This window comes from Dendrobates tinctorius, unplaced genomic scaffold, assembly GCF_039654945.1.
Source record: "Dendrobates tinctorius isolate UK_male_01 unplaced genomic scaffold, ASM3965494v1 ptg000005l, whole genome shotgun sequence".
Lineage (NCBI taxonomy): Eukaryota > Metazoa > Chordata > Amphibia > Anura > Dendrobatidae > Dendrobates > Dendrobates tinctorius.
In genome coordinates this window covers 30,982,509-31,009,127 of record NW_027361673.1, presented here as the reverse complement: position 1 = coordinate 31,009,127, position 26,619 = coordinate 30,982,509, and positions in this window count along the sequence as shown.

Sequence of the window (26,619 nt, the reverse complement as noted above, 5' to 3'; positions counted from 1 at the left end):
AAAATAGGTAGCAAATCCACTCCTCTCACTCTCCCCTATCCTCCAATTAGCAGCACCTTGTACATTAATTTAGGTGATACGTTGGTGCTGGAATGAATGTAACATAATGATTGAAAGACTGACTTTTGCCTCTCTGTACCTGGCTCCATCCCATGTTCTGCTAGGCTTTGCTACCCCATAAAGTACATTATGGGACATAGTGCAGAGAAGATTTAATTAAGTGACACATTTCATATTTACAAAGGGGGACACAGAAAAAAAACAACTGTTCATAAAAGATGGTCTCTGGTTTATCTGTATGTACCACTGATTTCAACAAAACTCTTTATTGCATGCATTATAGTTGGTTGAAATACGAGCAATAGCAATTATAAGAGCTATCAGAAGTTGGGAATTCTGTGTAAAGCATTATGATACAGGCTTAATAAACATGATCATTTCTTTATAGGGTGGTCGATTGGTTGATATTGCCACGGATTCCAAATACAGTTACAATCTAAAATCCATTATGCAAAGCCTTGAAGGACATCATGACATTGTGAAACGCATTTTAAGTCAGATGGTAAGTGTGTATGCTAGTACTCCCTGGTGACATAGATAGGTAGATAGATAGATTGAGAGACAGACATATAGGCCAAGCTCGGTCCTAAAAATGCCACTATATACAGTATGAGTGGACCTAAGAAGGATAGATAACAAGTCATTTCTATATATTTCCATTCCTATTGAAGACACTCATGGCTTAGGCTTTAAAAAAAACTATATTGAAAACTGTAATTTTTGAAATGCTGTTTAATGACTAACAGAATATAAAAAATTAAAAACATAACTACAAATAAAATAAAGCCACTCGCAAAAGACAGCTCCCACTAATTGTTGGTGTGATGATAGCCCTGACCAAATTGCTCTAAACTAGACTTATCAAAATGTAGAAGACAATAATGAAGGAATAAAAGTCCATTTTGGGGTGATACTATATGGATACCAAAAATATTAATTAGAATGTAAAAAGGCATACTTTTCTTATATTTATAGTTTTATAAGGGAGTCTTTCAGCACAAAATGTCCAAGCTAATCTCAGCACCTTATAGAGGACATAACCCTAATAAATAATTGTACTTTTATTGTTTATCATATCTCAATAAGGGAGATTTTGTGATTTAATGAGGTGCTCAGTGCATCCTTGGCATGTAAATAAACTGTTAGGTGTCAGGTTTCTGTGTCTGCTCTGCAGGAATCCAGACCCTTACATTCTGCGGTCTCTTGCTGTTTATCTACTGCAGAGATTGCCTTGCAGCAAATCTCTCCAGGGGCTAAGTCCCTCTGTCCTCCTACTGAGCATGCTCATGAGACGATTTCCCATTGGAGATCGGGAGTCATGTGCTCAGGTCCTGCTCCAGATCTCATTGGTCCATCTCGGAGATCTAGAAGCTTCCGGAAGGTCTCGGCTGCTATAAAAAGCGCACATGGCCGTTCCGCCATGCGCTAGTATAGTCTCTAGTTGCTACTGTGTGAATGATGATGGATGTATGATTCTGGTGAATGACTCATTTGAAACCCCTTCCCTCTGATATTACGTATGTGGACAGGGACTAAGCTTAGAGTCAGCGCCAGAATGCCACTACTACATCATCCACAGTTGCTAGCGTCCGACATTGCGCTTGCGTACTAGCTTTCAGAAAGATAGCTGACAGCACTTCCAGCTTTTTGTATGACTATATCTGATTGGTATAGGGTTGCTATGATACCTGGGGATACCGACATATGATTGGTGGTTACATACATGTGATTGGATTTATTTTTGTTTACTTTCACCATTTGTTGATAGGATTGCACCATTTCTGTAAAATGTTTTAAGATTATGTTTACACCATACCAGGAACCTCTCTGGTAGAGAGAGCAACCTTAACATGCTCCGCCAAACCTCTCCAAAACACAGGGATGGGGGCTTTGTCAGACCACTCCAGCTCGGAAGCTAGTGTCCGAAAACGAACGGCATACTGACTAACTGAGAGGGATCCCTGAGTCAAAGCAAGTAGCTAAAAAGAGGTGTCGTGCGTGACCCGTGGTCCCAGGAAGACCTGCTTAATAGCTGTTAAAAACTGAGCAGCGGTCTGAACCTCTGGGTCACCACGCTCCCATAGTGGCGTAGCCCACTCCAACGCCTTGCCCGACAGAAGGGAAACAATAAACCCCACCTTGGCCCATTCCGTAGGGAATCGCGCAGCCAGTAACTCCAGCTGGATAGAGCACTGGCTGACGAAACCCCTACAGGAGGCGCCGCTATGTATTTTTATATATATTTTTTGTATATACTATTGCTGTTTATCTAATAATGGGTGGATTCTTGATGTTGATTGGCTTCTTTGGCCTATTTAAGACCGCCATGTTTGCTATGTACTATACTTGAAAAAGACCATGTGATGGTCGAAACATATATTTTCATGGCGAAATAAACTTCTGCACATTTCTTCACCCGGATTGGATGCTGCTCCTCTTCATTTCCTTTGCGTACTAGCTTTGTCGTCTAGCGGCAGTGTCCTATGCCGCGCTGCAGTTGCAGCCCTCCTTGGCGTCCGCAGTTGCGACATCGCACGCATGGTAGGTCTAGACGGACGCAGTTCCGCTGTCTTTGGCTCTGCTCCAGTGACCAGATACCGTGTGTGCATTTACTCTGAGTACTGTGACTCCAACAGGCTCAGCCTTATTATTTTTGTCTTTGTTGGCACCTCTGTGACTTAACAGAGATTGCTCTGCGCACCTGGGTGACGTTTAACCCACGTGCGCATTTCCGCCATATTGCTTGCCTGCCACCACTTAGCAGCAGTCATATCATCTACTGCACGGTGGACCCTGAGCGGCGAACGCACTTTATTATTATTTTTATTTAGTGCATTCCGCCGTTCCTAACATATACATACCTCGCAATGAGCAAATTTGTTCGGAAATAAATCGCCAAACATAAATTCGGCACGAGTATGGCACACGCGGATTCGTTATCGGAAACAAGAAAAAATTGTATAAAATCAGTAACATTCGGTAAAAAGTACGGGAAAATATTTGCGCTGCCACGAAAGTATTTTCAGCACTTTAGCAATAGTGGTATATCATGAGCGTTTGGCACGTGTTTGATGAGGGGAGGGGGTTTGCAGAGTTCAGAGGTACGGCGTTCTTGTAAAACATAATTTTTTTCCCCTAACTTTATGTGTGCACATTGCAGCTAGCCAATCAGGCTCAGCAAACATCCACCATGTCCTAACACAGTGGCTTGTGTCATTGGCTGCAGTAATCACATGTTTCTAACCATATAGAGAGCGGACATCTTGTTTTAGCACCATTTTGGCACTGTAACAGTGCAGAGAGGCTGCTTCTGACGCTGGCACTGTTAGCAGCAAGATTTTAGCTAGTTAGCTAAGTGGTTGTTCATCAGTCAGATAGTTTAGTATGCTACTGTCCAGTGTGGCTCTGAAATTGACCTTCCAGCATTTTTTTTTTGCCATTACTGAGGTCCACAGACAAAGCCAGCAGGGCACATGTCATACATGTGTTTTGTGCACTGCTTCCATTGTGCTTCATGCACGTGTATAGCATTCTAAATCTTTTTTTCACTAGCTAAATGTGAAACAGCCTGCTGTATCCCACCTTGTCACTTAGTGCTGTAATGATATGAAACTGTCTGCAGACCTAACGCACATTAAAAAAATGTATAATTTTTCTGTTGCAAAACGTTATACAGCCCACCATATTCCACTTTGTTATTTTGTTGGGTTGAAATTAAGCTGTCTGCAGATCTCACGCACATAACCAAATTTTTTTTTGTTGCTAAACATCATACAGTAAGGGAACTGACTTTCAAATTGTTTGTAGCATCTAGTGTGTTATAGAGGCCTGATCCACAGGCACCAAAAAATTCTTCTGTTACTAACATCATACAATAGGGGACATCTCACTTTCAAATTGTTTGTAGCATTAAGTGTGTTATAGACGCCTGTTGCAGAGGCCCCCCAAAAATTCTTCTGTTACTAACGTAATACAGTAGGGGACATATGACTTTCAAATTGTTTGTAGCATCTAGTGTGTTATAGAGGCCTGATCCAGAGGCCACCAAAAAATTCTTCTGTTACTAACATCATACAGTAAGTTACATCTCACTTTCAAATTGTTTGTAGCATATCTTCTTTGTCATACAGGCCTCATCCACATTCAAACAATTCTTTCTTCTGTGACTAATGCGAGTCAGTACGCCATATTTTACCTTGTAATTTACTGACGCTGAAATTCAGCTGTTTGCAGAGCTGTTGCAGAGTTAAAAATCTATTTTTTTGTTGCTGGTACTGTGCTCCTACCACACTATCTGAGCAACATGACTGGGAAAAATCGAAGCCGTGGTGGAAGAGGAATTAGGCTTGGTGTTCAACGTGTATGTGGGGTAGGTGGTAATGTTTGTGAAAGCACTAGTGAACCAACAACATCACATGCTATGCAAAGACAACAGACAACTTCTGTTACTGGACGGACTACTCCACTACCTTTCATTGGCAGATGCACAGTGGTACACCTTGTTGATGAGGCCCTAAAAGAGCATGTGCTCGAGTAGATGGCAAGCGCAGCTTCAAGTATCCTCTCCTCCTCTTCATCCACCTCAACATCACACCCAAAATAGTCCACAGAGATGGCACCCAAATGACCCTTGCTTCCACCCGCATCCCAACTCTTCAACCGTACAACTGACTGTACGGAACCACAGATGGGTAAGTCTGAAGAGCTGTTCACACGTTCTATGCCATGGTCATCAGAAGTGTACTCAAAAGCTTCAGAGTCAAGAGGAGGAAATCTGCACCGATGCACAAAATTATTTCAGGTTGGATCCGGGGCAGGATAAAGTAGGGTCCGAGCAGCATCTTGACCCTCGTCATCAGACGTTAACCCCCGCGGGGAGGTGTTCCTGATGAGACTCAGATATCTGATGCAGGAATAGGAAGAGGGTGACTCCAAGGGCAAGAAATGTGATAACACAGAGGATGATGATAATGAGGTATTAGATCCCAGTTGGCATGAACATAGAGGCACACAGCTGAGTAAGTAATCTGAGGAGGAAGACGAGGCAGTTACGTTGCACCATACATTGCAGACACGTAGTGATGCAGCAACGACTAGCAATGCATCCTCAGCCACAACTGTGGCTGTGACCAGCAGCATCCCTGGGTCTGCAGCTCTCAGGGGTGGCAAGGTTTGCGTAGCCTGAGCCTTTTTTGACACTGCAAAGGATGAGCCAACTCACGTAATTTGCCATCTTTGCAACAAAAAAAAATGAGTAGTGGTGAAAAGCGCAATAATTTGACTACTACATGTATGAACTTTCACATGTGCAATCAACATATGTTACTCTGGGAATCCCACTGTGCTAAAATGCAGACCTCAACAACCATCAGCCACCCCATCAATCACTTCTGCTGCTGCTTCTTCCTCCTCCTCTGTTACCGTGCCAACTATTCAGACGCAGGTCTTCGATCGAATAACCTTGTGTTCTTTACCTGCTCCAGTCAAGCTGACTGAAGTGCCCCGTCAGCTGTAACAGAAGCGGACATGCCTGCCGTTTTTGACCGATCTTAGAGAATGAGCACATCACAACTTTATCAATCCACCTTAACATCTCCGCCTGCACCTCTCTCACGGTCCATCAGTTTGTCTGGTTCACCATGCTCCGTCTTCTCTCAGCACTGCAGCCAGCCCACTGTACCACAGTTGTAGTCACATAAAAGATTGTTTCCTCCTACGCATGACAGAGGTTGAACTCCACCATCTCCAAGCTATAGGCCATGGAAATGCTGCCTTTCCACCTGGTAGATACAGATGGTTTCCAAAGCTGATGGCTGTCGCAGTCCCCCAGTGCCAATTGCCCAGTAGCCATTACTTTTCTAAGAAAGCTGTGCCTACGCTACACCAGCATGTCACAGAAATCGCCTGTTCCTTGACTAAATCTATGTCTGCCAGGGTGCATTTCACCACAGACACTTGGACGAGAAAGCATGGCCAAGGGCTTTACAACTCGCTGACTTTGCACTTGGCTGACAATGGTGGCTGTGAGGGCAGGCACTGATCCACAATTCTTGGAATCCTCAAGGCTTGCAGGGCAAACCTCTACATTTAACACTTCTTCCACTGCTTCTACTTTCTCCTGTAGGGCCTCCACCTGGTCCCTCAACCTCTGTCTTAACGAGACATGCGTTCCAACAGTGCAGAGTGAATCCCCACCACTTCTGTACTGCGCAGCCATGACTCACCACAATCAGGCATTGTTAAATTTGACATGCCTTGGAGATCGCAGTCATACAGCTGAAGAGTTGTGGACAGCTCTCCAGGCTGAGTTTGATCAATGGCTGTGTCCGCTGAACCTGCATCCAGGGAAGGCCGTGTTCGATAACGGTGTGAACCTGGTGGTGGCCCTACGACGAGGCAAGCTCACACATGTACCTTACATGGCTCACGTCCTCAACCTGGTGGTGCAGCATTTTCTCTGCCACTATCCTGGCCTGAGTGAGCTGCTACAGAAAGCATGAAAGCTGTGTGCTAATTTCCGCCGTTCGCACCCTTCAGGTCATCGACCTGCATCCATACATAGGTCTTTGTCCATGCCCATTAACAGGTTGATATGCGATGTGCTGACACGGTGGAATTCAACTCTGCACATGTTGCAGCCACTGTTGCAGCAGCAACGAGCCCTGATGCAGTATGTCATGTCGTATAGCCAGGGCCAACACAGTATGGATCAGGCACATATCACGTTTACAGTGTGGGTGCAGATTAAGGACATCGCCATCACTATTCTGGTCATCTATATGCTGGAGCAGACTTTGAATAGACTGCGGGAGGAAATGGTGATCTCAAAAGAAGAGGAGGAAGCAGTGGAGGATGCAGAAGGGAGAACATTGTCTCTAAGTTCCAGACTATAGTCACACAGGCGGTTGCTAAGGGAGGGTGGATTACTGCGATCGAGGGTGGCTTGTGATAACAGACAAACTGTTAGTGAAGATACAAGATTGATGAACAAATGGAAGAGGAAGAGGTGATGGGTGAGCAACTGTCAGGAGATGAAAAGGATAATCCTCCCCTCTCTGTTGTTCATGGTTGGTGGGTGGGGATAGAGGAAATAAGCGTCAGTGTTACCCAGCCACCAACACAACATGGATTTGGACCTCATGGTACAGCTCGACATATGAGTGCCTTCTTGCTACACTATCTGCAACCTGATCCCCGTATAGTTATGATTAGAAATAGTGCTGACTACTTGGTTGCCACTCTGTTAGATCCACGTTATAAAACAAAATTTTGCCAGATGCTTCCCACCCTGGAATGGGACCTGCGAATGCTGGAGTATCAAAACATGCTTTTACACAACCTTAAGAGAGCTTTTCCCCAAGACAGCAGTGAAGCACACAGTTCGCATTACCGCTCTAGACTTCCAACCTCTGGCACATCAATTCGTCAATGCCAAAATTCGTCAATGCAGCAGCAGCAGTAGTGTAAGTGGAAGAAGTAATTTCTGTGAGTTCTTTGACACTTTTTTTAGACCAGCTTGTCCACCAGCACAACAGAGTCCAAGTCTCACACGTGGTGAACGAATGGAGAGGATGGTGCAGGAGTATCTAGAACTGAATATCAATACTATCAGGGAGAGTTTGGACACTTTCACATTTTGGTCTTCCAAAATGGATGAGTGTCCTGAACTCGCCTCATGCCTTGGACGTTTTATCGTACCCTGCAGCCAGCGTTCTCTCAGACCGTGCCTTCAGCGATGCTGGTGGTATCCTGACAGATAATCGCAGCCAGCTGTCCTTTGAAAGTATACACTGCCTAACTTTCATCAAGATGAACAAGTCATGGATCTCCAAGGACTTTTGCACCCCAATCTTAGACTGTACAGACTAGGCGATATTGCATTTTTTAGTGTGCTGCATTAATGTTGTGTAACTGCCCTCTGTGATATCTTTAGTGTGGCTTCTGTGCCTGCTGGTGTTGATGCTGATTCAGATGTTAACACAAATTTGTGGAAATGTGAACAGTCATGGTTGGTCTATATACCTCAAGCATGGCTGATTGCTGCAGCGGCAAGCTACAATTTGTACTGTGGGTGAATTGAGGCCACTTTCCTGGTGTCTCCTCATAATTTGATGTGTTTTGGCAGCTTTTGGGACCATTAGAAGGTGTGGTGCATGCATTTGTTTTGACCTCCCATTGCCTTGAATGTCGTTCGGTTATGTTTGGCGAATATTCGACTAATAAATCGGCGAATATTGCAAACTCGGCAATCGCAATCCGAAATGAACATATTCGCTCATCTCTATACACATCACAGGAGTCATTTAAGGAAGAGCTGGAGATACATGTATAGGTAAGTGAGGATGTGCACTGAGGATTTTCGACAAATGCACCAAAAGGCCCTGATTCATCAAAGGGTTTACGGCATAAAATTGGCATAAAACACTTTGAAAGAAGGCAAATTTTAGGGTGAAAAATGGAGTTGTGCATAAATATTACGACTTTTTTTTCTACCAAGATTGGTGGAGCTGGGCAGGTTCTGGAGCATGGATACACCGCCCCACAAATGATTTAAAAGTGGCTTCATTTCTAATGCCAGAAATTTTTCACAGAGGCACACGCCACTGAAAATATGGGCCAAATTTATTAATTGATATATGCCTCTTAGTGAATTTGGTGCATTTTATTCCTGCACTCGTCTCATTTACACTGATATTTGGAATGCCAGTCTTTATGAATATGGCAAAAGGTAACATTTTTAGTAGAGCTATTTCTCCTACAAGGTACTATGCTTACCTTAGAAACTCATTTCATGCTGACTGACTCCCTTTAATATTTTTACTATTTTTCATATAACATATTTGCTAACAAAAACAAATGAAATATGTGTCAAAAAAAACCTGCATTGGTTCTGAAAAGAATACTGCAAATACAGATGTAGCAAAATTCAAGAGAAACTGTTATCTGCAAGAAGATGCAGCAAGCCCAGCGAATGTACACTAGTTGGATACTTCTGTTCATACAAGTGCTGCATTCATAAATATCCAAAAAGCCTAATCCAATTAGTAGGCAATTACAGTCGCATAGCTACAGTATATGCACTATTTGGTTGTTGTACAGTCATATGTTAAAGTTTGGGCACCCCTATTAATGTTAACCTTTTTTCTTTATAACAATTTTGGTTTTTGCAACAGCTATTTCAGTTTCATATATCTAATAACTGATGGACTCAGTTATATTTCTGGATTCAAATGAGGTTTATAATACTAACAGAAAATGTGCAATCTGCATTTAAACAAAATTTGACCGATGCAAAAGTATGGGCACCCTTATCATTTTCTTGATTTGAACACTCCTAACTACTTTTTACTGACTTCCTGAAGCACTAAATTGGTTTTGTAACCTCATTGAGCTTTGAACTTCATAGCCAGGTGTATCAAATCATGAGAAAAGGTATTTACGGTGGCCACTTGCCAGTAGTTCTCCTATTTGATTCTCCTATGAAGAGTGGCATCATGGGCTCCTCAAAACAACTCTCAAATGATCTGAAAACAAAGATTATTCTACATAGCTTTTCAGGGGAAGGATACAAAAAGTTGTCTCAGAGATGTAACCTGTCAGTTTCCACTGTGAGGAACATAGTAAGGAAATGGAAGAACACCGGTACAGTTCTTGTTAAGCCCAGAAGTGGCAGGCCAAGAAAAATATCAGAAAGGCAGAGAAGAAGAATGGTGAGAACAGTCAAGGACAATCCACAGACCACCTCCAAAGACCTGCAGCATCATCTTGCTGCAGATGGTGTCACTGTGCATCGGTCAACAATACAGCGCACTTTGCACAAGGAGAAGCTGTATGGGAAAGTGATGCGAAAGAAGCCGTTTCTGCAAGCACGCCACAAACAGAGTCGCCTGAGGTATGCAAAAGCACATTTGGACAAGCCAGTAACATTTTGGAAGAAGGTCCTGTGGACTGATGAAACAAAGATTGAGTTGTTTGGTCATTCAAAAAGGCGTTATGCATGAAGGCTAAAAAACACAGCATTCCAAGAAAAACACTTGCTACCCACAGTAAAATTTGGTGGAGGTTCCATCATGCTTTGGGGCTGTGTCACGTGGGGCTTAGTCCCACTAAGGCTGTAATACCCGGGGGCCTTCTGATGTCCCTATAACTAGGGGAAACCCTGTCTGACCCTCAACCCAGGGTTTTTGCTGATGGTGCAAATGCCTGAGCCTCCAACCTTTCCTTGTCTCCTGCTCAGCCCTGCACTTAACCCTCCACCCTCCACCCAGTGAGGAGACACACCACCAAGGCCCCCACACAAATAAAGACAGACAGGGAGAACTTAAACTGCACTGCGCCGCACACACACAGGAATATACAGTAATGTGAACAGGGCACAACTAAACACAAATATGGGAAGGAGAAAGGATAACAACGGATCATACGACACCAGATACGAATCTCTATCTCTGCAACACCTCCACTCCAGACCGGAACCACTTGGTATGAAACACAAGCTATGATCGGCGACGCCCATAGGCCAGCATGACTATTTAAAGACCGTGGGCGTGACTAACCATCCAACCTGGTCTCCAGCAGGATTAACCCCCGAGAGCCTGAAGATCAGGCCGGCGCCACAGAGGCTATAGTGGCTGGAGGTGGAACTACCTCTGCCTGCCGGACGCTGTGGTGTGAACAGCGTCCGACATGACATTACCCCGTCTTCTACGAGGGACCTCCGGACCCTCAAGACTCATAGGACCCGGCTTGTCCGGATGACGACGGTGAAAAGAACTGACCAGCCGATCCGCATGTATGTCTGAGGCTGGAACCCAAGACCTCTCCTCCGGACCATACCCCCGCCAGTGGACCAAATACTGAAGAGTACAACGTACTACTCGAGAGTCCACTACCTTGGCGACCTCAAATTCTAAATCGCCATCTACCATGACTGGAGGTGGCATCAGCGTCACGTCCACAGAGCCTACCACCTTTTTCAATAAAGCTCTGTGAAACACGTTGTGTATCTTGTACACCGCAGGAAGTTCCAACCGATACGCCACTGGGTTGATGATGGCAGAAATCCTAAAAGGCCCAATAAACCTTGGACCCAGTTTTAAAGATGGAATTTTGAGTCTTATGTTCTTCGTAGCTAACCACACCCATTCTCCCACACACTGGTCTGGACCTGGCACACGTCTACTGTCAGCCACCCGTTTGTACCTGGCACTCATGCTCAACAAACGCTGTTTCACCCGCCTCCAGACTGATGACAATTGGGCTCCTAGCTGATCCTCCTCCGGGACACCCCCCAAGTCACCCTGACGTAAGGTACAAAACTGAGGATGTTGACCGTACACACAAAAGAATGGAGACTCTCCCGATGACTCTTGGCGGTGATTATTTAACGCGCATTCGGCCAGAGGAAGGAAAGTAGACCACTCCTCCTGGTTGTCGGACACAAAGCATTGTAAATATTGTTCTAGATTTTGGTTCATGCGCTCAGTTTGTCCATTAGACTGTGGATGAAACGCCGATGAATGTGACAACTTGATCCCCAAACGTGAGCAAAAAGCTTTCCAAAACCTCGCCACAAATTGCGTACCCCTATCAGATACTATGTCCGACGGTACTCCGTGGAGTCTGACCACCTCCTTCACAAATACCTGAGCCAACGTCTTAGCATTGGGCAAAGAAGACTTGTATTGTTTAAGATTATTGTACTTGTTTTTATGTATACTCCTCCTTACATGTAAAGCGCCATGGAATAAATGGCGCTATAACAATAAATAATAATAATAATAAAGAAGACAACGCCACAAAATGCGCCATCTTTGAAAAACGGTCAACCACCACCAGGATGACCGTGTTCCCCGCCGAGGCTGGCAAGTCAGTGATGAAATCCATGGTGATTTCTGTCCATGGCCTATTGGGTACCCCCAGAGGCTGTAGCGTGCCAGCAGGACGGGTACGGGGTGACTTAGCCCTAGCGCACGTGATGCAAGCTGCCACGTATGAGACCACGTCCTGCCGGATTTTGGGCCACCAGAAACGACGCGATACCAGCTCTAAGGTGCCCCTCACCCCTGGATGACCAGCCAGTACCGAGTCGTGGTGTTCCTTCAACACCTTAAGCCAAAGATGCAGGGGTACAAATGATTTGTTGGCGGGAAGTCCTGGTGGTACCTCCTCTTGGGCCTCGGCAATCTCCGCCTCTACCTCCGTCGTGAGAGCCGAGACCACTACCCCTTTCTGGAGGATGGGTACCGGCTCTTCCCGAGGTTCTCCCCCCGGAAAACACCTAGACAAAGCATCCGCCTTGGTGTTTTTAGCCCCGGGACGGGAAGTCACCAGAAAATTGAAACGAGTAAAAAACAATGCCCAGCGAGCCTGCCTAGGAGACAGACGCTTGGCCGACTCCAGATAGAGCAGATTCTTATGGTCGGTGATGACTGTGACCTGGTGAGCCGCCCCCTCCAAGAAGTGTCGCCGACTCGCCATTCCTCAAAAGCCAGTTTGATGGCCAACAACTCCCTGTTGCCGATATCATAATTCCGTTCGGCCGGCGACAGCTTCTTGGAGAAGTAGGCGCATGGATGCATCTCGCTCAAGGACGAGCCTTGAGACAGTACTGCCCCCACTCCCACCTCCGACGCATCAACCTCCACCACAAAAGGTTTAGACACGTCTGGTTGCACCAGAATGGGGGCTGAAGCAAAACTATTCTTCAGACGCTCAAAGGCACGTATAGCCACCTCAGGCCAGTTCGCCAGATCGGCACCCTTTTTTGTCATGTCCGTGAGCGATTTGACGATAGTCGAAAAGTGTTTTATAAACTTCCTATAATAATTCGCAAACCCAAGGAACCGCTGGAGTGCTTTCAGACTCTCCGGCCTCTCCCACTGCAGCACCGCTTGCACCTTAGCGGTGTCCATTTTAAACCCGGCTGCGGACACAATATATCCCAAAAAGGGCAACTCCTGGACAAAAAATAAACATTTTTTCCAGCTTAGCATAGAGCTGGTTCTCCCGGAGCAACTGTAACACCTGCCTGACATGCTCCAAATGAGTGTCCCGATCGCTAGAATAAATGAGGATATCATCCAGGTATACAATCACAAATCTCCCCAGGACATGAGCAAATACATCATTAATAAAATGTTGGAAAACGGCAGGCGCGGTGGTCAACCCAAACGGCATAACCAGACTCTCAAAATGACCCTCAGGAGTGTTAAACGCCATCTTCCACTCATCCCCCTGATGGACCCTTATGAGGTTATACGCCCCCCTGAGGTCCAGCTTGGAAAACCATTTCGCCCCCGCTACCTGGTTGAACAAATCCGGGATTAACGGCATAGGGTAAGGATCACGGATAGTAATCTGGTTTAACTCTCGGAAATCCAGACACGGGCGTAACCCCCCATCTTTCTTCTTAATGAAGAAAAACCCTGCGGCTACAGGCGAGGACGAAGGCCGGATGTGTCCTTTGCTCAGACTTTCCGCGATGTAGTCTTTCAGAGCTTGTCTCTCAGGACCAGAAATATTAAACATCCTGGCCTTAGGTAATTTGGCCCCGGGTTTTAACCTGATCGCACAGTCATAGGCTCTATGTGGAGGCAGTTCTGAGCAACCCTTCTCAGAGAAAACATCTGCGAAATCCTGCAAAGCCTCCGGCAGGCTGGGCGTCACGGCGGACACACATGTGGCCAAGCAATTGTCTTGGCAAAAACCACTCCATTGTACTATGTAACCGACTCAGAATGTAGGACCCCAATGAGGAGTTTCACCTCTGCCACAAACTCCGTAATCTCCCCTTGAAGGAGGGGAACAGCATTAATGGTCACCACCTGTATGGGGTGAGGAAGTTTTTCAATCTTAAACCCGGCAGTGTGTGCAAACTCCTCATCTATGAGATTGGTGGCGGAACCGCTATCCACAAACACTGATATTGGTAGCTCTCTGCCCGCGATAATAACCTTGTCAGGGAGCATACATTGAGATACCATCATGGAGGATATGCATACGCTCAGTTGGGTCTCCTCCATACCCTCTGAGCTTAACAGTTTTCCACCGATGTGACCCTCTTAGGTAGTACCGGGCAAACGTTAATATAATGACCTCTTTTACCACAGTAGAAACATGCTCCGGGCTTCCGGAATCCCGGAGCGCGACGCTTAACCTGTGCCACGCCAGCAATCTGCATAAGTTCAGGGGACTCATCTACTTCAACCACACTTGCACCTCTGCTTTCCCCCAGAGGTAGCGTCTCCGGTGCCCCCTGACAAAAACGGCGATCAATACGTATCACCAAACTCATGGCAGACTCCAACGATGCCGGAGACTCATACATCAGGAGGCCTTGTTTAACCCTCCCTGACACCCCATGCATAAACTGGCTCCGCAGCGCTGGGTCATTCCACTGTGTGTCTACGGCCCAGCGGCGAAATTCCGAACAATAGTCCTCTGCCAAGCGCTCCCCCTGGCGGAGGGCGCGGATTTTAGATTCCGCTAGAGCCATTCGGTCAGGATCATCGTAAATGAGTCCGAGGGCAGAAAAAACATTATCAACAGAAAGAAATGTAGCAGAGTCAGCTGGTAAGGAAAATGCCCATGCTTGGGGGTCACCACTCAGTAATGACAACACCAGCCCTACCCGCTGGGCCTCATTACCTGAGGAGATTGGCCGCATGCGGAAGTATAACTTGCAGGCCTCCCGAAATACGACAAATTTGCTGCGATCCCCTTAAAAACGTTCTGGAAGCGGAAACTTCGGCTCTGCACCGATACCTGCAGATGCCGTTTGCACCTTCGCTACTACCAGGCCCTGCTGCTGAACTGCCCCTTTCAACTCGGAGACCTGTAAGGACAGCGCCGCCAACTGGCGGGTTATGGAATCTAATGGATCCATGGACTCCTGAAAAAATGTGGGCCGATTATAATGTCACGTGGGGCTTAGTCCCACTAAGGCTGTAATACCCGGGGGCCCTGTGATGTCCCTATAACTAGGGGAAACCCTGTCTGACCCTCAACCCAGGGTTTTTGCTGATGGTGCAAATGCCTGAGCCTCCAACCTTTCCTTGTCTCCTGCTCAGCCCTGCACTTAACCCTCCACCCTCCACCCAGTGAGGAGACACACCACCAAGGCCCCCACACAAATAAAGACAGACAGGGAGAACTTAAACTGCACTGCGCCGCACACACACAGGAATATACAGTAATGTGAACAGGGCACAACTAAACACAAATATGGGAAGGAGAAAGGATAAAAACGGATCATACGACACCAGATACGAATCTCTCTCTCTGCAACACCTCCACTCCAGACCGGAACCACTTGGTATGAAACACAAGCTATAATCGGCGACGCCCATAGGCCAGCATGACTATTTAAAAACCGTGGGCGTGACTAACCATCCAACCTGGTCTCCAGCAGGATTAACCCCCCGAGAGCCTGAAGATCAGGCCGGCGCCACTGAGGCTATAGTGGCTGGAGGTGGAACTACCTCTGCCTGCTGGACGCTGTGGTGTGAACAGCGTCCGACATGACAGGCTGTGTGGCCAATGCCGGCACGGGAATCTTGTTAAAGTTGAGGGTCGCGTGGATTCAACTCAGTATCAGCAGATTCTTGACAATAATGTGCAAGAATCAGTGACGAAGTTGAAGTTACGCAGGGGATGGATATTTCAGCAAGACAATGATCCAAAACACCTCTCCAAATCTACTCAGGCATTCATGCAGAGGAACAATTACAATGTTCTGGAATGGCCATCCCAGTCCCCAGACCTGAATATCATTGAACATCTGTGGGATGATTTGAAGTGGGCTGCCCATGCTCGGCGACCATCAAACTTAACTGAACTGGAATTGTTTTGTAAACAGGAATGGTCACAAATACCTTCATCCAGGATCCAGGAACTCATTAATAGCTACAGGAAGCGACTAGAGGCTGTTATTTTTGCAAAAGGAGGATCTACGAAATAATAATGTCACTTTTATGTTGAGATGCCCATACTTTTGCACCGGTCAAATTTTGTTTAAATGCAGATTGCACATTTTCTGTTAGTACAATAAACCTCATTTGAATCCAGAAATATAACTGAGTCCATCAGTTATTAGATATATGAAACTGAAATAGCTGTTGCAAAAACCAAAATTGTTATAAAGAAAAAAGGTTAACATTAATAGGGGTGCCCAAACTTTAACATATGACTGTAAGTAGTCAATATAGTGCACAAAGTTGCGGCAGGGCAAAGCGTCTCTTAAAGAGTTGTAGAGCTTATGTCTAGTGAGTGACACTATAATAATGTGCCTTGTACATCCAATATATGGCCAATGATATTGCTGATATAAACCTTCAGAGCTATACACATTGAAGCCTGTAGAGGTTTAAAGCTCTAAGTAGCTGTTGCAGACTAGTGCATAAATTTGTACCGTCAATGAAAAAGTGAAAAAGGCCAGCAACAGCATATGGTAAAATCGTCGTCTTACAGGTTTACCTTCATGCACATCCAATGCCCATTATTTTCTTACAAAACGGTCCAGTCAACACTTCTCACTGCAGAGGCGCCCAGGCCGATGGCATGTTCTTGGGGAAGAGAAGCCGTAGAGCAGGGGACTAGAAAGCGTGTACTGTCGTGAGAGGATGATAGTCTGTGATGTCACGTTGCAGGCTCCAGTTAGTTCACACTCAAGATTAATGAATAGGCCTGTCCTCAAATCGACACTTTTTGGAAACACCAGTTTCCTTCCTCAGGATTAATTCCACTCAGTAAGTGCAATCCAATTTATAAGTAATTCCACCCTCAAGTAGGTTAATTCTTATTGAACACCAAACGGCTCTATTTCGCTGTTTAACCCCTTAGGTTTTAGGGTGTCCAGCTCAAATATCCATTGACACTCGACTGATGATATCTGTTTGATATAATTGCCTCTCTCCACTTTGTTGTACCTTCTGGATAACCCAGATTTGTGTGCCTTTACACAGGCCTCCATGATGTTTAGCATAATGCTTTGATATAGGGTGTTCCAAAAATGTCTTTTATATTGTGCAGATGTTCACTGATACATTTTGTCATAGGTCTTTTTGTTGTGCCTACGTATTTTTTGTTACATGGACATTGAATACATGTATGCCAATGTTTTGATACTGTGTTTCACAATCATTTTCTGTTCGCATTGTATTGGATGATTGTAGCTATATTCACTCTATTTGGGTCTTCCCCCTGCTGTTGGTAACCCTCCCTTAATAAATCCAAATGAATGAGGTTTTCAATATTAACCTAGGCTCTATGTAGCAATTTTGGGTCATACCACTTTTCCTTAAATTTCTCTGTAAGTAACTGAGCCTCCCTATCGTAGTCTGTGGTCTTACTGAAATTCCTGTATAAACTCATATACTGGCTCTTTGGTATGTTTAATAGCCAGTTAAGTCAATGGCAGGTTGACATCGAGATAAAGCTATCAGTTGTTTTCGTGTACGTACACGTTTGAATAAAATTGTCCTCTATATATATAGTTAAGTCCAAGTATTGTATCTCCTACTTATTGTACACATAGGTAAAATTTAGATAAAACTAATTTTAATTTATTTCTTTAAAAAATTCTAAAAGGGAAGATTCACTTCCTGACCAGATAATAACACATCGTTAATAAAATGCTGCCAGAGAACCAGGTTCACGTGGAGCATGCCCCCTCGGGTAGATGAAAGCATCCTGCCGTCTACAGTGGAGATAATAAGTATTTGTGTATCCATAGAGAAGAAAGTGGATAGACACAATCCGTCCGGTTCAAAAAAATCCTTTATTGTGGCATCATGTTACTATCAGCAGGCAGCTAAAATGATGGAGCAAATACAGATGACAATCGTTTTGAGCATACATTGCGCTTCAACAAGTCATCCACTCCAAAATCCAGTACAAACTTATTACCCTCACCCACAAAGCTCTTCATGGCTCAGCACCACCCTACATCTCCTCACTTGTTTCAGTATACCTTCCTACCCGCGCCCTCCGTTCTGCTGATGACCTGAGGTTAGCATCCTCAATAATCAGAACCTCCCACTCCCGTCTCCAAGACTATACAGTGCTGCGCCTATTCTTTGGAATGCACTTCCCAGGTCAATACAATTAGTCCCCAATCCCCACAATTTTAAGCGTGCCCTGAAAACTCATTTATTCAGACTGGCCTACCGCCTCAACACATTAACCTAATCTATCCCTGCGTGGCACAGCCAAAAGTTTTACCATAACCAGGTTCCCTGCATCATGTTCCCACATGCTTTATGCATCCATTAGCCCTCTGTGTCTGTACTGTTACACACTTAATATTATGGCTGGTCCAAACAATCAGGGCAACTGTTACCACCCACCTTTCGTGTCTACCTCTTTCCTCATAGACTGTAAGCTTGCGAGCAGGGCCCTTATTCCTCTTGGTATCTGTTATGATCTATGTGATTATTGTTATGCTGTAATGTCTATTGTTTGTACAAGTCCCCTCTGAAATGTAAAGTACTGCGGAATATGTCGGCGCTATAGAAATAAAATTTATTATTATTATATTATTATTATATGTGCCTATCCACTTTCTTCTCTATGGATGCACAGATTTTTTTTATTTTTTTCCCTTGGAAGTGGCACCCGTATTCGTTGATGTGTGTGCAGCTTCATTAACCCAAGGTCATACAGCTGTGCCTTTGTCCTGCTTTTCTTCTATGGTATGTGATAATAAGTTATTGATATACTGCTAATTTTGCAAGTTTTACTACCTACAAAGAATGGAGAGGTCTGTAATTTTTATCGTTGGTACACTTCAACTGTGAGAAAATAATATCAGAAAATGACACTGTATGATTTTTAAAGAATTAAACTGCATTTTATTGCATTAAATAAGAATACTGGGCAGCACGGTGGCTCAGTGGATAGCACTGCAGCCTTGCAGCACTGGAGTCCTGGGTTCGAATCCCACCAAGGACAACATCTGCAAGGAGTTTGTATGTTCTCCCCGTGTTTGAGTGGGTTTCCTCCGGGTACTCTCGTTTCCTCCCACATTCCAAAGACATGTGTTTCCTCCCACATTCCAAAGACATACTGATAGGGAATTTCGATTGTGAGCCCCATCGGGGACAGTGATGAAAATGTGTGCAAACTGTAAAGCTCTGCAGAATATGTTAGCGCTATATAAAAATAAAGATTATTATTAAGATTATTAAGTATTTGATCACCTACCAACCAGCAAGAATTCAGGCTCTCGCAGACCTGTTAGTTTTTCTTTAAGAACTCTGCACTCATTACATTTATTAAATGGATCTGTTTGAATTTATTACCTTTATAAAAGACACCTGTCTACACAATCAATCACACCCCAAACCTTCCTCCATGGTCAATACCAAAGAGGATACAAGGGACAAAATTGTAGACCTGTAAAAGGCTGGGATGGGCTACAGGACAATAAACATACATTGACTATAAATGACTAAGTAAAATAACCAAGTATTGGACTGACAAGGCTACGGTTAGGTGGATTCATAACTGGGTCAGTGATCATATTCAAAGGGTGGTGATAAATGGTTACACATACAAATGGAAGAGTGTTTCAAATGGAGTACCACATGGCCCCATTGTTTTTCAATATTTTTATACAAGGGAACTGAAGGTAAACTAATCAAATTTGCAGACAATGCAAAGCTAGGAAAGACAGCTAACATTAAAGAAGACAGAGAAAGGATTTGGAAGGATCTAGATAAGCTTGGACAATGGGCAGTGACTAATAGAATGGTATTTAACAGGGAGAAATGCAAGATTCTACATCTGGGCAAGAAAAATTAAAATTACATCTATAGAATGTAAGGAATAGAACTAAGCAACAGCATGTGTGACAAAGACTTGAGTATACTAATAGATCACAGACTGCACATGAGTCAACAGTGTGATGCAGCAGCAAAAAAGGCAAACATAGTTTTAGGATGTATTAAGAGAACCATAGAGCCTAGAGAACATTAAGGAATTATCACCCTCTACTCCTCCTTGGTCAGGTCTCATCTAGAATACTGTGCCAGTTTGGGCATCACATTTTTAAAAAGAAATTGAAAAACTGCAGCAAGTTCAGAGAAGAGCTAACAGGATGGTGAGCGGACTGCAAAGTCTGTCCTACGAGGAAAGGTTAAAGGATCTGGGAATATTTAGCTTGCAAAAAAGAAGGCCAAGAGGAGACTTAATAGCTGTCTACAAATGTATGAAGGGATGCCACAGTGTAGAAGGATCAGCTTTATTCTCATTTGCACATGAAAACATGAGAAGCAATGGAATGAAACTGAAATGGAGAAGATACAGATTAGATATTAGAAAAACTTTTTGACAGTGAGGGTGATCTATGAGTGGAACAAGCTGCCATGAGAGGTGGTGAGTTCTCCTTCAATGGAAGTCTTCAAACAGACATCTGTCCGAGATGGTTTTGTGAATCCTACATTGAGCAGGGGGTTGGACAAGATGACACTGGAGGTCCCTTCCAACTCTAACATTCTATGATTCTATGACTAGTTACAATAATGAAATAGTGCATATAGGTATGCGACCGTGTTTACCTACTAATTGGATTAGGCGGATTGGATGTTTATGCACACAGCACTTGTATGAACCACCTAGTGTGCATTCACAACTCTGAAGTCTAATATTTATTTGATTTAAATCCCAAATAGGATTTGTAAGGCCCTCTTTGGATTATACTAGCAATGGGGAAATTTATTATGACTGAACACTAGGATATATAGGATAATAAAATATTTTTTTCCAACTCTTTCAGCATTTGGAAATGAGCATGATTTACCCACCTACCCTTACCCTAGCGCGAGTTCACTCTGCTTATTAAACAGTAAAAGTACGTGACATACTGCCTATGTTTGGTGAAATTTATTAATTTGGCTCTTTTCTTTTTTTGAAGATGGAAGATTCACAGTCTGTGGTATGTTCGGTTTTATGTTATCTTACATCCTCGTGTTGTATTATATATATATATATATATATATATACCGTATATACTCGTGTATAAGCCGAGATTTTCAGCCCATTTTTTTGGGCTGAAAGTCCCCCTCTCGGCTTATACACGAGTCATATACCGGCGGGGATCGGCAGGGGAGGGGGAGCGGGGGTGTCAGATCATACTCACCCTTCTCTGCAGCTCCCCTGCTTGTTCTGTGTTGTCGGCGCTGCTCTCTTCCTGCTTCAGCTGTCAAATGGTACCCACTCATTAAATATGCGCATATTTAATGAGCGGGTACCACGTGACTGCTGAACCAGGAAGAGAGCAGCGCCGACAACATGGAACAACAAGCAGGGGAGCTGCAGAGACAAGCGCCAGGACCCGGTGAGTATGAACGCGGGGGGTTGGGAGGCATAGTCACCTGTCCCTGCGCTCTGCTGTCTTGCGTCCTCTGCAGTGACATTCAGGTCAGAGGGCGCTATCGCTCTCTGCCTGCACAGTCACTGCAGAGCGCAACGCTGATGAGCAGGGGGCAGCGACTGAGGTGAGCATACAGGTTTTTGTTTTTTTTGTAAGGGAGGCAGCGGCAGCAGCAACATGATGGAGCCACTCACTGTGCAGAAAAGCTGGGGCCACTCACTGTGCAGAAAAGCTGGGGCCACTCACTGTGCAGAAAAGCTGGGGCCACTCACTGTGCAGAAAAGCTGGGGCCACTCACTGTGCAGAAAAGCTGGGGCCACTCACTGTGCAGAAAAGCTGGGGCCACTCACTGTGCAGAAAAGCTGGGGCCACTCACTGTGCAGCAAAGCTGGGGCCACTCACTGTGCAGATAACTGGGGCCACTCACTGTGCAGATAACTGGGGCCACTCACTGTGCAGATAACTGGGGCCACTCACTGTGCAGCAAAGCTGGGGCCACTCACTGTGCATAACTGGGGCCACTCACTGTGCAGATAACTGGGGCCACTCACTGTGCAGAAAAGCTGGGGCCACTCACTGTGCATCATAACTGGGGCCACACACTGCAGATAACTGAGGCCACTCACTGTGCACCCTCGGCTTATATACAAGTCAATAAGTTTTCCCAGTTTTTTGTGGCAAAAATAGGGGGGTCGGCTTATACTCGGATCGGCTTATACTCGAGTATATACGGTATTATAACTTTCCATATGTGTTTTATGATTGGAAATTAACACAGAAAGAACATTTATTTTAATCCATATATTATGTTTTTTACAGTGCTGTGCCATTGAATGTCAGGTAAGAATCAAAATGGCTTTCTATGGTATGAAAATAAATATACAATTTATGAGGGGGTAACATGTACAGTAGTCAATAGACTCATCACTTAAGGAAAGGCTAAAAACGTTGGGTCTATGTATGCAGCTCCAAGGCTCTTGTATGTGACTCCCAGGCTGTGGGGACACCATTGTGCATTAAAGATGTAAGAGGGTTATGGAGTCTCCACAATGACTTTATATCAAGAATCACATAGATTGCTGCTCTGAAGACAGCATCACACAGTGAAATTTTAGCTAAAGGAATATGCCAAAATCAATTTGGTAATCATAAGATCTTAATGATTAATGAATATTCTTTCAAATATTTCTTTTTTATTTAACAGACACTTAGAGGATCACCTGGGCCACCCGGAATTCCTGGCGATCCAGTAAGTCATAGCAATTAAAATATGACAATCATAATATTAGTTGTATTACAAAAAATATAAAAGCATTCAGTATACCCTATATTTTTTTTATTTTATTCTTGTACTGTGCTTGGAGTCTCTATAGGCACAGTGATATAGTGGAGGTTGTCATCCACTGAATAGGACTGACTAATATACTGTATATAGAAGACATTGAATGAATACAGTACGGTAATTGAAAAAAATGTACTCAGTCATTTCCTACACCAGTATACATCAGTTTTGTAGACTCATTTTTTTTAATACACAGTTTGCATATATGACACCATGCTTAGGCCTGTTTCACACATCAGTCTTTTCTGTCAGTCTCAATCCGCCAAAATAGCGGAAAACAGATCCGCAGGCGGACTGACAGAAACGGGGGTCAGCGGATCAGCGGATGTACGGATCTGCCGATGTTAAAAATTTAAAGGAGCCGCGCCTGGGGAAAAAGAAAAAAAAAATAAAAAATTAATACCGGCGGATGTAGTGAGCGGGCATCTGCGGTGAGCGATCATCTCGTGGGATGTGGGTGAGAGCATGGAGATCGCGCGATGAGAGAAATGGGGCTGGAGATCGCGCGATGAGAGAAATGGGGCTGGAGATCGCGCGATGAGAGAGAGAGAGATTTTCATCCAGCAGCCAGACAGAATTGCGGGTTAAAACAGAAAATAGCGGACCCGGAGAGAGAAAAAAACGTTGCAGGGTCCGTCCGGTCAGGTCAGCAGATGCCAAAATATTGGCGGATCCGCAAAAATGCGGATGCTATGGACAGCCATCAGTCAAAATCCGCCGATAATGAAAGTCAATGGGGAAAAAACAGATCTGCAAAGAAAAACGGCGGTTTTTGACTGATGGTGACAAACAGATGTGTGAAACAGGCCTTAACATGACATGTTCCCATTAAGTACCTGTACTAGCAAACCCTATATGTTTATTGCATGCGGACAACTTCAAAAATTGAATTTTATTTCATTTAAACAACTGCATACAAATTCATCAGATATTTTTGCAACAATTAGGTTTTATGTCCAGCTGAAATTAACAATCCAAAAATTACATTCTCTATCATGCGCACTCAGTTATGTGCAAACCCAATAATATTTGATCATACAGACTATAAAATATTATTTCCTAGCTGATTCTGACGATATATTTCAGGAGCCCTAATTGTGGGGCCACAAAGCATCTAATATGGATTAGTTATAATGACATTGAAAAGTTTCCTTGTTTGCTTCCATATTGCCGATCTTGCTATACCTCCAACTAGGTTATTGAACAGAACAATCAGAGAAGTCTACGTATGTTTTCTGTACAATATGACTTCCAGTTCTGAATTTGAAGTTTCTTTTTCAAGATGTATGAATGAATGTATAGCTTTTAGCTTTTCATTAATGTTGACATTTTATGATACTTTAAAGTGAACCTGTCACCCCCTCCAGGTGTTTTTAAGTAAAAGAGCCACCTTGTGCAGCACTAATGCTGCATTCTGTCAAGGTGGCTCTTTTACTTAGCGTCCCTTCCACCGCCGAAATAATCGTTTTTAAAATTGGTCAGACATACCTGAAGTTTGTCAGGGGGGCAGGTCTTTCCCCCTCTGACAGAGACGCCTCACATACGTCAGTCATGTCCTGCTTTTCAATTTGGCGGCGCCTCCTCAGCCCATTTCTTTTTCTTGCTCCTGAGCTCGGCAGAGTAGTGGTGCAAGCAGGACCTGTGATGTCAGCACCATGTGACCAGGAGGGATGGAGCTCAGCATAGCAGTGGTGCAAAAAGACCTGTGATGATGTCAGCACCATGTGACCAGTAGGGGCGGGGCTGAGCAGGGCAGCGGTGAGGCAGGACCTGTGGTGATGTCAGAATATTACAGGCAGGCATGAGAAAAAGAAATGAACCCTGAGGAGGCGGCGCCAAATTCAAAAGCAGGACATGACTAACGGATGTGTGGCGTCTCTGTCCGAGGGGGAAAGCCCTGCCCCCCTGACAAACTTCAGGTATGTCTGACCAATTTTAAAAATGATTATTTCTGCGGTGGAAGGGACGCTAAGTAAAGGAGCCACCTTGACAGAATGCAGCATTAGTGCTGCACAAGGTGGCTCTTTTACTTAAAAATGCCTGGGGGGGTGACAGGTTCACTTTAAAGTATCATAAAATTCTATATTTTATTACAATTCTGCAGGGCACTGATGGAAGAACAGGGCCTTCTGGCAAACCAGGTGCAGTTGGACCAAAGGTATGTTCTGCTGATTATCCTGCCCCAAAAGATAATAAAGTATATAAAATGGTGAGGCTGGTCTATGACTATGGCATATTGTTGCACAATAAGTGGAAATCTATTCATCTAATAGCAAATATTAAAAGACCAGCCCTCTTTATGCATTAGATGCACTGATATGTTTGAATGGTCAACATTTAAAAGTGTATTTTCACGAAAGACACCTAAAGCCTGTCCATAGATTAGGTGATATATTTCTTACTAGCTGTACCCGGCCACACGTTGCTGTGGCTCAATTTGGTTAAATGGAAAAAAAAGAAAAGAGAAAACGCACGTTTCTAATGTGTTTTATTTTACAATGCTTGTGGGTAAACAATATTTTTTGTTGTTCCGCTGTCTGGTTTGCCGACTCTAGAACACGCAACGTGTAATTGTCCATGTGAGAACAATCCATATCTAGATCTATCCCGCACAATTCTAAAGATTGGCCCTGAGCTTTTCTGATGGTAATGGTAAATGCCAATTGAATTGGGAATTGCAATCTCTCAAATTGAAATGGCATATCCGTTGGAATCATAGGAATGCGAGGAATAAGGATATCTTCACCTTTAAAAGGTCATATCAAGATTGCAGCTTCTGTGACGTTGCTCATTAATTTTTTTTACTGCAAGCCGCATGCCATTGCAAAGCTTTGTCTGGTTGATATTTTGCAATGTGAAAATATTAAATTGGCGCACTGCTAATCATACAGAGTAATTACGTGGATGCAATTCAATGGTCAAATGTAGTAATAACCAGAACAAGGAAAAAGAAGACCACTATGATGAATGCACACCACAATTGTAATTTGTGGATAGAAAAAGCTTTATTGACAACACCGCATAAAAACATGTAAAAACAGTGGTGAGGAACAAACCGCATGTGCCCTGCTCCTATATACGATAGATAATATACAAAATATGCAGCAGCCCTATATGGACCAGCAACTTGCAAGAAAACAACATGTGCTAGAAGTTCATATATATACCCACAATAGGAATAGGGTCTAAACCAGAGAAACCATGTGATAACCTGGATATACAAAAAATTGTATATAAGTACAATAGTCAAGCAAAATTTATTACATTGCAGTAGACCCAAGAATACAATATACCGCACATGCTGTCTGCAGTAATTGAGCGTGCCTGAAAGAACCAACACAGCCTCATAGTGTGGCAAGAAGTGCCATGTATACAGAAAATATGTGCACTAAATAGTGCCAATAATACCCATGTAATACCATGTCAAGAGTATACTAACATGGTGACAACAACAGCACAAGGAAAAAAAAAAAAAGGTGCTGAACATACTGTATAAGACATGATTCAACCCGCATGCATCAAGGGTAATATGGTAGACAAGGATGGAAAGTAAAAGCACAGCAGTGCTTATGGAGATGATGGAGGTAGTCTGTGGGGCTCATGAGGAATGCACCTCACATGCAAAGGAGCGAGTCACCAAGGTTCCATGCTGGAGGGCCCAGATCAAGGAAACAGAGCACAGGGGCGGAAGGACCCAACGCGTGTCGCCGTTACACGGACGGCTTCGTCAGGGGAAGTTCCTTACCACTGTTTTTAAATGTTTTTATGCGGTGTTGTCGATAAAGCTTTTTCTATCCAGAAATTACAATTGTGGTGTGCATTCATCATAGTGGTTTTCTGGGTG